The sequence below is a fragment of the Pseudophryne corroboree genome, chromosome 8 (assembly GCF_028390025.1).
Source record: "Pseudophryne corroboree isolate aPseCor3 chromosome 8, aPseCor3.hap2, whole genome shotgun sequence".
Lineage (NCBI taxonomy): Eukaryota > Metazoa > Chordata > Amphibia > Anura > Myobatrachidae > Pseudophryne > Pseudophryne corroboree.
Window position 1 is genome coordinate 229,948,229 of NC_086451.1, and position 11,561 is coordinate 229,959,789.

At 44.8% G+C, this 11,561-nt stretch overlaps 2 pseudogenes; one reads left to right on the top strand and one right to left on the bottom strand.

Moving 5' to 3' along the window:
* Positions 1–247: 247 nt before the first annotated feature.
* On the bottom strand, positions 248–367 carry LOC134950475 (5S ribosomal RNA; annotated as a pseudogene).
* Positions 368–1,647: 1,280 nt separating this feature from the next.
* Positions 1,648–1,767, top strand: LOC134951362 (5S ribosomal RNA; annotated as a pseudogene).
* The last annotated feature ends 9,794 nt before the right edge of the window (positions 1,768–11,561 follow it).

Sequence of the window (11,561 nt, forward strand, 5' to 3'; positions counted from 1 at the left end):
ATAAATTGCAAGTTGCTACGTGTGCTTAATAAGTTAATAGCCAATTGGTATTTTAAAAAAGAGATATTTATAAGGTGCAGATTCAATAAATATAAAGTGCTTTGTGCAAATTATATGTAGCTAAAATGGTAATAAGGTGCATATTAGGATAATGGAATTAGTGTAAAGGTAGTGCCATGTTCATGTCGGCTTTTTTTAGTCAAGGTAGTAATAGTGACAGGCTCATGTAGGCTTTTTAAACATAGTTTGGTTACAGTACCTGATCTTCCCAGGTGGTCTCCCTAGTCTGGTACTGATCAGGCCCGACACTGCTTCGCTTCCAAGATCGGGCGAGATTGGGCATATCCAGTGTGGTATGACTGTAAAAATTACTTACCATACATGTGTCAATACTACTCATAATATGACTCAATATATATTGTTGCAAGCCTGAAGGAAAAGTGGGAATAGTGCTATCGAAAAGAAGTGGGGAGGGGGTAGGGTGGGGGAGGGGGGGGGGGAGGTGATTGTGGGGTGGGTGGGGGGGGGGAGGGTTTAAGTGATGGCAAGGGGTGGAGGGAGAGAAAGCAGTGAGTTGGGATCCAACCGTAAGATCATGATTTCACAGGAACGGAGCAATTTCATAATAATCATTGAATCCCTTCGGATGGAGTGTCTGCAGTTGGAATATCCAATACATTTCTCAAAGCAAAGGTACTGGAAAGATCAACACTGCTAGAATACAAGACCAAAGAAATCAAAAAAGATTCCTTTTCATTTATCACAACATATAACCGTCATGAAAAAACCATCAGAGACTCACTCAGTAACCACTGGGGAATCTTATTAATGGACCCAGTCCTTAAAGAAATCCTGCCCCCTTTGCCCCGAGATCGTCTTCAGGAAATCAAAAAATCTTAAAGATGTATTAGCCCCCAGTATGTTACGCAAGGACTCCAAAGAGGATTCACGAATGCCAAAATGCACTGGATCCTTCAAGTGTGGCCGATGCAACATCTGTAGGTATCTACACCCAGTGAGGAAGACCTTCACGGACACAGAGAAAAGGGAAGTGTATAAAATCAAATACTTCATAAACTGCAATACCCAATCGGTGATCTATTTATTGGAATGTGAGTGCGGAAAGCAATATGTGGGAAAAACAAAGAGACCACTTAAAATAAGGATCCAAGAACACGTCCGTAATATAAAGAACAAAATGGAAACTCATGCAGTATCCAGACATTTCAACACAGCACACAACTCCAACCCAGAAGCATTGACTTTTAAAGCAATCGAACTTGTGAAGCTGGGAGAGAGGGGTGGTGACTTGGCCAATAAACTTTCACGCAGAGAAATGTATTGGATATTCCAACTGCAGACACTCCATCCGAAGGGATTCAATGATTATTATGAAATTGCTCCGTTCCTGTGAAATCATGATCTTACGGTTGGATCCCAACTCACTGCTTTCTCTCCCTCCACCCCTTGCCATCACTTAAACCCTCCCCCCCCTCACCCACCCCACAATCACCCGCCACCCCCCTCCCCCACCCTACCCCCTCCCCACTTCTTTTCGATAGCACTATTCCCAATTTTCCTTCAGGCTTGCAACAATATATATTGAGTCATATTATGAGTAGTATTGACACATGTATGGTAAGTAATTTTTACAGTCATACCACACTGGATATGCTCAATCTCGCCCGATCTTGGAAGCGAAGCAGTGTCGGGCCTGATCAGTACCAGACTAGGGAGACCACCTGGGAAGATCAGGTACTGTAACCAAACTATGTTTAAAAAGCCTACATGAGCCTGTCACTATTACTACCTTGACTAAAAAAAGCCGACATGAACATGTCACTACCTTTACACTAATTCCATTATCCTAATATGCACCTTATTACCATTTTAGCTACATATAATTTGCACAAAGCACTTTATATTTATTGAATCTGCACCTTATAAATATCTCTTTTTAAAATACCAATTGGCTATTAACTTATTAAGCACACGTAGCAACTTGCAATTTATATTCTCATATGTTTATTTGCTAGTTCGATCACCTTAATAATGACTACTGTTTTTAGTATAGAGAAGAACTGTCATTAGGCTAAATAGATCGTTTTTACATCTAATAATCTCCTTCATTTATATTTTTTTCATGCTGAGTACCATGGAGGACTGACATAACGTCCATAATCATGATCTCCACAAATATGGCCGCCGCATAAAGATGACAAAGAAAAATCAACACTAAGATGGCCGCCGCTGGAGTAACCTGACCGAGCACTCCTGGCCTCTATGAACAACTGAACAAGTTGAAATCGCGGGCGCATGCGCGGTCCCGTTTCCGGAAGTGGGGCGGAAGTGACGCGACGTCAAGATACCGGAAGTGTGGCGGAAGTCCCGCCGGCGCACCTATTTGAGATGTTTTACCCGTTTTTCATGCTCCAAATCTGCTCCTCAAGCATTCAGTGAACTTGATATATATATACACTATTTAATCAGGATATTTATTAACTTAAACTAGTAGGTTCTAATCTGTTATGCAATACCATGTGTAAACAACAGGAAGTGATGTCACAATTGCTATTAGATCAGTACTGGTATAAATAGAAGCCTGGTCCCACTCTGCCAATACCCCTTTATGAAGTCTGAATGACGAAACACGTTGGGCAGCCTGGCAGTGACTGCATACCAAGTTAAGAAAATTTAATTCCTATCTATACATTTTAACTGGTATTATATTTTATGTGTATACTTTTTATCCCATTTTTAAAAAAAGACTTGTTGTTTTAAATTTTATGTTAAATAAATTGTATTTTATATTTTCATTCATCCACCTACAGTGTGAACTTTTATCCTTTTAGACACCATTGGTCACTTTAACCCCCCCCCCCCCCCCCTTGTGTATTTAATTTTATGCTCCAGGGAACCGCCATCCCTGTTTGGGGGTAAGCAGACGCCCTTTTAAATCTCTAGGGAGTGTCAATTTTACTTGTATGGTACATCATACACCTATGATCTGTAAACGCTGGTGAACACAAGTGGCGCAATAATTCCTTTCTATTTTTAATATATATATGTATAAAACGATTGTGAGGTGGCACTCAGGAGACTGTATATGTGGCAAAAAATTCCTTTATTGCGTCACAGTCCGACACACGTTTCGGGATGGGCTGTGTAACGATTGTGAGGTGGCACTCAGGAGACTGTATATTTGGCAAAAAATTCCTTTATTGCGTCACAGTCTGACGCACGTTTCGGGACACAGCCCATCCCGAAACGTGTGTCGGACTGTGACGCAATAAAGGAATTTTTTGCCACATATACAGTCTCCTGAGTGCCGCCTCACAATTATTTTACATAGGTGACCACACCGTGGAGGGCACCGGAGCAAGGAACCTGTGAAACTAAAGGGTGAGTGCCGGGCCAGGTATCATTATATATATATATATATATATATATATATACCAACTACTCATATTTCACCTCACAATGCTTCCCCTGTCTTTGCTGAGACCCTGTCCCAGTCCTGACCTGAAATCCCTGTGTTCCGATCCAGTCCATTACTAGTTTAGTGTATATTATTTCAGATTCCTATCCCGTGGTTTCCAGCCAATTGTGTAAGCCTCTACTGCTGGAGGTATAAGACCTAGTGGCATCGTAAGTATCGGTGGGCACATCAAGCACTAAGGGAACAACAGGTGGCTGTTATAGACAGAAGACCCTCACTACGGCTCTAGAGGTTTAACGCAGTTGTGCTGAAGTTACATAACAGAAGTATAGAGTTCACTTCCCTGTAACCAGACACTTAAGTAACGTAAAAGGGCTGCATCAACAATATTAGGGAAATTGATACCCCCATTAGATTTAGGACCTTATACAGCTTCAGTTGCAGTTTTGCTAATTGCATGCTAGGGGCCGCCCAGCACAGGACAAAGTCGCCCAGCATGCAAATACCCGCCAGCGATGCGATCGCAATGTAATTGTAGTTGCATCACTGATTTGTGGAAGCCCAGACTGCGAAGGTAGGCACAGGGTAGCCATTTTTTCAGGTCACAGCGGCCGCGTCTGACATTACGCAGCTAACCCGAACCCACCCTGCCCATTTCCCATGCCACGCCCTCCCAACGTCGACACCTCCGCAATGCTGCATCGCTGCCCCACGAATGCCTCTGCCTGTCAGTCAGGCAGGGGCGTTTGCAGCAATGCAATGCGATTGCATTCTCCCGGCTGGGCACACGTAGAATGGGAACTGCGCATGCAAAGTGGCCTCAAAATAGGGAGAATGCGGTTGATGCGACCTTAATAAGGACCTTAGGTTGATATAATTTATACATACTAATACGGGAATGTCCTCCCTTTAAAAAAAAAAAATAGGATTTTAATACCTACCGGTAAATCATTTTCTCTTAGTCCGTAGAGGATGCTGGGGATACTTCAAGAACCATGGGGTATAGATGGGATCCGCAGGAGAAATGGGCACTTTAAGACTTTAAAAGGGGTGTGAACTGGCTCCTCCCTCTATGCCCCTCCTCCAGACTCCAGTTATAGGAACTGTGCCCAGGGAGACGGACATTTAGAGGAAAAGGATTTATTTCATTTTTTTTAAACTAAGGTGAGATACATACCAGCTCACACCTCAACACGCCGTACAACAAGGCATTCAACAACAACGCATGCAACGGCATGACCAACATCAGCCACAGACTGACTGAACTTAACTCAACATGAGTGTAACCATAACCAAACTGCAGATACAGCCCGCACTGAGATGGGCGCCCAGCATCCTCTACGTACTAAGAGAAAATGATTTACCGGTAGGTATTAAAATCCTATTTTCTCATACGTCCTAGAGGATGCTGGGGATGCTTCAAGAACCATGGGGTTTATACCAAATCTCTAGAACGGGCGGGAGAGTGCGGATGACTCTGCAGCACCAATTGACCAAACAAGAGGTCCTCCTCAGCCAGGGTATCAAACTTATAAAACTTCGCAAAGATGTTTGAACCCAACCAAGTAGCAGCTCGGCAAAGCTGTAATGCCGAGACCCCCCGGGCAGCCGCTCCAGGAAGAGCCCACCTTTCTGGTAGAATGGGCTTTCACCGATTTCGGTAACGGTAATCCTGCCGTAGAATGAGCCTGCTGAATCGTATTATAGATCCAGCGCGCAATAGTCTGCTTGGAAGCAGGAGCCCCAATCTTATTGGGAGCCCAGAGGACAAACAGAGCCTCTGTTTTCCTAATCTGCGCTGTTCTGGCGACATAGATTTTCAAAGCTCTAACCACATCGAGAGACTTAGATTCCGCCAAGGCGTCAGTAGCCACTGGCACCACAATAGGCTGGTTTACGTGACATTATGAAAACACTTTTGGCAGAAATTGCTGACGAGTTCTCAACTCCGCTTTATCAGCATGGAAGATTAAATAGGGGCTTTTGTGAGACAAAGCCGCCAACTCAGACACCCGCCTTGCGGACGCCAACACCAACAACATGACTACTTTCCAAGTAAGGAATTTTAACTCAACCTTACGCAGAGGTTCAAACCAATGAGATTGCAGGAGCTGCAATACCACATTAAGATCCCACGGTGCCACAGGAGGCACAAATGGAGGTTGGATGTGCAGCACGCCCTTCACGAAGGTCTGAACTTCTAGAAGGGAGGCCAATTATTTCTGAAAGAAGATTGATAAGGCCGAAATTTGTACTTTAATGGAGCCTAACTTTAGGCCCGCATCCACACCTGCTTGCAAAAAATGGAGCAAACGCCCCAGCTGATATTCTTCCGTAGGAGCCTTCTTGGATTCACACCAAGGCACATATTTCCTCCAAATACGGTGGTAATGCTTTGCCATTACTTCTTTTCTAGCCTGAAGAAGTGTGGGGATGACTTCACTGGGAATACCCTTTCGGGCTAGGATTTGGCGTTCAACCGCCATGCCGTCAAACGCAGCCGTGGTAAGTCTTGATACACGCACGGTCCTTGTTGTAACAGGTCCTCCCGTAGAGGGAGAGGCCAGGGATCTTCTATGAGCAACTCCTGAAGATCTGGATACCAGGCCCTTTTTGGCCAATCCGGAACAATGAGTATCACCTGAACCCTTGTTCTTCTTATAATCTTTATCACCTTTGGAATGAGTGGAAGTGGAGGAAACACATAGACCGACGGAAACACCCACGGTGTCACTAGGGCGTCCACTGCTATTGCTTGAGGGTCCCTCAACCTGAAACAATATCTCTGAAGTTTCTTGTTGAGGCGGGACACCATCATGTCTATTTGAGGAATTCCCCAACGACTTGTCACTTCTGCAAAGACCTCTTGATGAAGACCCCACTCTCCTGGATGGAGATCGTGTCTGCTGAGGAAGTCTGCTTCCCAGTTGTCCATTCCTTGAATGAAGACTGCTGACAGAGCGCTTGCATGTCTTTCCGCCCAGCGAAGAACTTTTGTGGCCTCTGCCGTCGCCGCTCCGCTCTCACGCCACTGCTGTTATGTTGTCTGACTGAATCAAGATGGGCAGACCGTGAAGAAGATGTTCCGCTTGCAGAATGCCGTTGTAAATGGCCCTTAATTCCAGAATGTTTATGTGCAGACAAGCTTCCTGGCTTGACCATTTTCCCTGAAAGTTTCTCCCCTGTGTGACTGCTCCCCAGCCTCGGAGACTTGCATCTGTGGTCACCAGGATCCAATCCCGAATCCCGAACCTGCGTCCCTCCAGAAGGTGAGAACTGTGCAGCCACCACAGAAGGGAAATCCTGGTCCTGGAAGATAGGATTATTTTCCGGTGCATGTCCAGGTGAGACCCGGACCACTTGTCCAACAGGTCCCACTGAAACACCCTGGCATGGAACCTGCCATACGGAATGGCCTCGTAGGCCGCCACCATCTTCCCCAACAACCGAGTGCATTGAAGAATTGACACTTTTGCCGGTTTCAGAATCTGTTTTACCATGTTCTGAATTTCCAGAGCCTTTTACACTGGAAGAAAAACTCTCTGTAATTCTGTATCCAGAATCATACCCAGGAACGACAGCCGTGTCGTCGGAAACCAACTGTGATTTTGGCAAGTTTAGGAGCCAACCATGTTGTTGCAGAATCGTCAGTGAGAGCGCAACATTTTTCAGCAATTGCTCCTTGGATCTCGCCTTTATGAGGAGATCGTCCAAGTACTGGATAATTGTGATTCCCTGCTTGCGCAGGAGAACCATAATTTCCGCCATAACCTTGGTGAAAATCCTCGGAGCCGTGAACAGACCAAACGGCAACATCTGAAATTGGTAATGACAATCCTGAACAGCAAACCTCAGGTATGCCTGATGTGGAGGATATATGGGAACATGTAAGTAGGCATCCTTTATGTCGACCGACACCATAAAATCCCCCTCCTCCAGACTGGAGATCACTGCTCGGAGAGATTCCATCTTGAATTTGAATTTTTTTAGAAAGAAATGGAGGGATTTTAGGTTTAGAATCGGTCTGACTGAGCCATCCGGCTTCGGTACCACGAACAGACTCGAAGTACTGGATAATTGTGATTCCCTGCTTGCGCAGGAGAACCATAATTTCCGCCATAACCTTGGTGAAAATCCTCGGAGCCGTGAACAGACCAAACGGCAACATCTGAAATTGGTAATGACAATCCTGAACAGCAAACCTCAGGTATGCCTGATGTGGAGGATATATGGGAACATGTAAGTAGGCATCCTTTATGTCGACCGACACCATAAAATCCCCCTCCTCCAGACTGGAGATCACTGCTCGGAGAGATTCCATCTTGAATTTGAATTTTTTTAGAAAGAAATGGAGGGATTTTAGGTTTAGAATCGGTCTGACTGAGCCATCTGACTTCGGGACCACGAACAGACTCGAATAAAAACCCTCCCCTTGTTGTGACGGGGGTACTGTGACAATGACTTGATTTTGACACAGATTTAGTATTGCAGCGCATACTACCTCCCTTTCTAGAAGAGAAGATGGCAAGGCCGATTTGAAAAATCGGTGAGGGGCCACATCTTCAAACTCTAATTTGTACCCTTGGGTTACTATTTCTAATATCCAAGGATCCAGGTCCGAGTGCACCTAGACCTGACTGAAGAGTTTGAGACGTGCCCCCACCGGTGCGGACTCCCGCCGAGGAGCCCCAGCGTAATGCGGTGGATTTGGTAGAAGTCGGAGAGGACTTCTGCTCTTGGGAACTTGCCACAGCCTGTGACCTTTTTCCCTTTCCTCTTCCTCTCACAGCAAGGAAGGAGGACCCTCGTCCTTTTTTGTATTTATTGGGCCGAAAGGACTGCATCTGAGGGGCGTTTTCTTTTGTTGTGCAGGAACATAAGGTAAAAATGATGACTTACCCGCGGTAGCCGTAGATACCAGGTCAGTGAGGCCGTCACCAAACAAGACACTACCGTTAAACGGTAGAGACTCCATAGTCTTCTTAGAGTCAGCACCAGCATTCCATTGATGAATCCACAATGCCCTCCTTGCCGAGACTGCCATGGCATTGGCCCTTGATCCCAAAAGGCCAATATCCCTTGCAGTTTCTTTTAAATATGCTGCAGCGTCCCTGATATGACCCAGAGTCAAAAGCACGCTATCCCTGTCTAGGGTATCTATCTCAGATGACAAGTTATCTGCCCACTTTTCAATAACGCTACTCACCCATGCCGAAGCAACGGCAGGCCTGAGTAGCGAACCGGTAGTGACATAAATGGATTTTAGTGTATTTTCCTGCTTACGATCCACAGGATCCTTTAGGGCTGCCATGTCAGGAGACGGAAGCGCCACCTTTTTGGACAGACGCGAAAGAGCTTTGTCCACCGTGGGGGTTGACTCTCACTTTTCCCTGTCCCCAGAGGGAAACGGATATGCCACTGTAATTCTTTTGGGAACCTGTACCTTCTTGTCAGGTTTTTCCCAAGCCTTTTCAAAAAGAGTGTTCAGTTCATGAGAGGGAGGAAACGTTACCTCAGGTTTCTTTCCTTTATACATACAGACCCTAGTATCAGGAACAGCAGGGTCCTCTGTGATATGCAATACTTCTTTTATCGCCACAATCATGTACTGAATGCTCTTAGCCAGTTTAGGATTTAATCTGGCATCACTATAGTCGACACTGGAATCAGAGTCCGTGTCAGTATCAGTATCTGCTATCTGGGTAAATGCACGTTTCTGTGCCCCCAAGGGGTCTGAGCTTGTGACAATGCATCCTCCATGGATTTCCTCCATGTTTGGTTCTTAGACTCAGATTTATATAATCTCTTAGTCAACCGATCCACATTTGCATTCAAAACACTCAACATATTTACCCAATCAGCCGTCGGCGGTGCCGACACAGTCACTCCCACAGCCTTTTCTGTCCCCACTCCAGCCTCCTCCTGGGAAGAGCACTCAGCCTCAGACATGTCGACACACACGTACCGGCACCCACAACCATACTGGGGCTATACGAGACAGACCCACACCAAAGCCTGTTAGAGAAACACAGAGGGAGTTCTGCCAGCTCACAACCCAGCGCCTGTCCCAGTTCTGAAGCGAGTAATATACTGCCTAGACCTGTTAGCGCTTTTAATTTAATCAAATTAGCACCAAATCTCTTGTGCCCCCCCCCCCCGTTTTGCACCCTGTTACTTGTACAGTAGTGTGGGAGGCCAGGCTCAGCATCTCTGCAGCTTCTGTGAAGAGAAAATGGCGCTGGTCATAGCTGTGAGGGCTATGCCACGCCCCCTTAATGGCGCGCTTCAGTCCCGCTTAATTTCACATATTTATACTGGCGGGGGTCTGTAATTAGTGCCCAGGCACTGTATACACTCTTGCCAGTTGCTATTTGAGGATTTATGCTGCCCAGGCCCCCCCCCCTTCCCGTGCCCTGCACCCTGCAGTGCCGTTCTGTATGTGGGAGCATGGCGCGCAGCGCGGCCACTGCGCGGTACCTCAGAAGCCGTCTTCTGCCATCACTGAAGTCTTCTGATCTTCTTTTACTCACCCGGCTTCTGACTTCTGGCTCTGCAAGGGGGTTGACGGCGCGGCTCCGGGAATGAGCATCTAGGCATACCTAGCGATCAGACCCTCTGGAGCTAATGCTGTCCAGTAGCCTAAGAAGCGGATCACTTGAAATAGGGAGGGGAAATGGGATTGCTATTGCACTAGTGTTATCTTATACATATTACATTTTATCCCCGTACTGTATTAGTGTCATAAATTTGACTGTTTATGGGGGTGCTGCCACTGAGTATAGTGTTGCCAATATGTTAAGACTAGTTTACAGAGAGAGAAAGAAATTGGACTTTAAGTGGCGCACTACTTAGAATTAATGTGACTAATAACATTTAACTTTTATTGATATATTATAAAAGGCCTGTAACTGTGAAATATAAAAAAACACCTACAAATAAACAAACAAAGTGCAACATAAATCTTTAAAACCACACACTGTGCTCTGTGTGTTGTGCAGTGATGTGACCTCTTGGTACACTGAATTCAATTGGATTTAAGTGTTTGGATCAATACTAGTTTATATCAAACACTAATGTGCTTGTGATTGGTCCCACAAGATTGTAGTTGGTCAATGAATAATGTTCAAATTTATTGTTTGCTCCAGCATATATATATGAATGATAATTAATATTCCATCAACATGGCATCTGCTACGCCTAATTAATAGAGGCACACATTCTCAGTCAATGCTGTCAATGTTGCTCAATAATAACCATGCATTTGTAAGGTCTTTTATGTGATTATTATTACTGGCCGACTCTGCCCTTGAATGCTCCAATCGGTCCTATGGTGGGGCACAAACGTTCTCAGTCACTGCTGTCAACGCTGCCTCAATTGCCTGCATACAGTTGTAAGAGTAGATTTTATATAGTGCTCTCCATATAATTATACAGCGTTGTGTAGATCTTAAATATAATTGCTGGTGCTGGCAGAATCTGCCTTATATTACTTCCATATATCCTATGACAGGGCGCAAACGTTCTCAGTCACTGCTGTCAACGCTGCCTTGATTTCCTGCATCTAATTATTAGGATGGATTCTATACAGTAATATCCATTTATTGCTGATATAGGTCTAGTATTATATGCTTAAGTCCTTGTAATTAATTGTGGAGATAGCACTTATTCTAAACACATGAGCACAGTGTGAATAAGTGCATGTAGCAATTGTGCATGTAGTAATTGTATAATGTGTGCAACTTATGATACAGGGAGCCAGGCTATTGAGGTGTAATGGAATCAAGATACAAATCCAGCCATATATACAATAAGCCACGGCACCCTTTTCAACAGAATTAGCTCAGTAACAATATCAGTTCATTAGTACACAGACTGTGACCTCATATGGATATACAGAATCTCGTGCAGCTGTTTGCATAATAAAGCCAAACTCAGTTGTATTGCAAGAAATATAGATGCTTTATATATATATATATATATAGCAATTGATACGCAGCGCAATACTACTGATGTGTATTGGAATTATGATGGAACATTAAGCATATGTTTAACAAGTCTGGCCCTTTACTATTGGGAAATCATTTTAGTAACAGCATGGCAAGATAGATACATAGACTGTTAC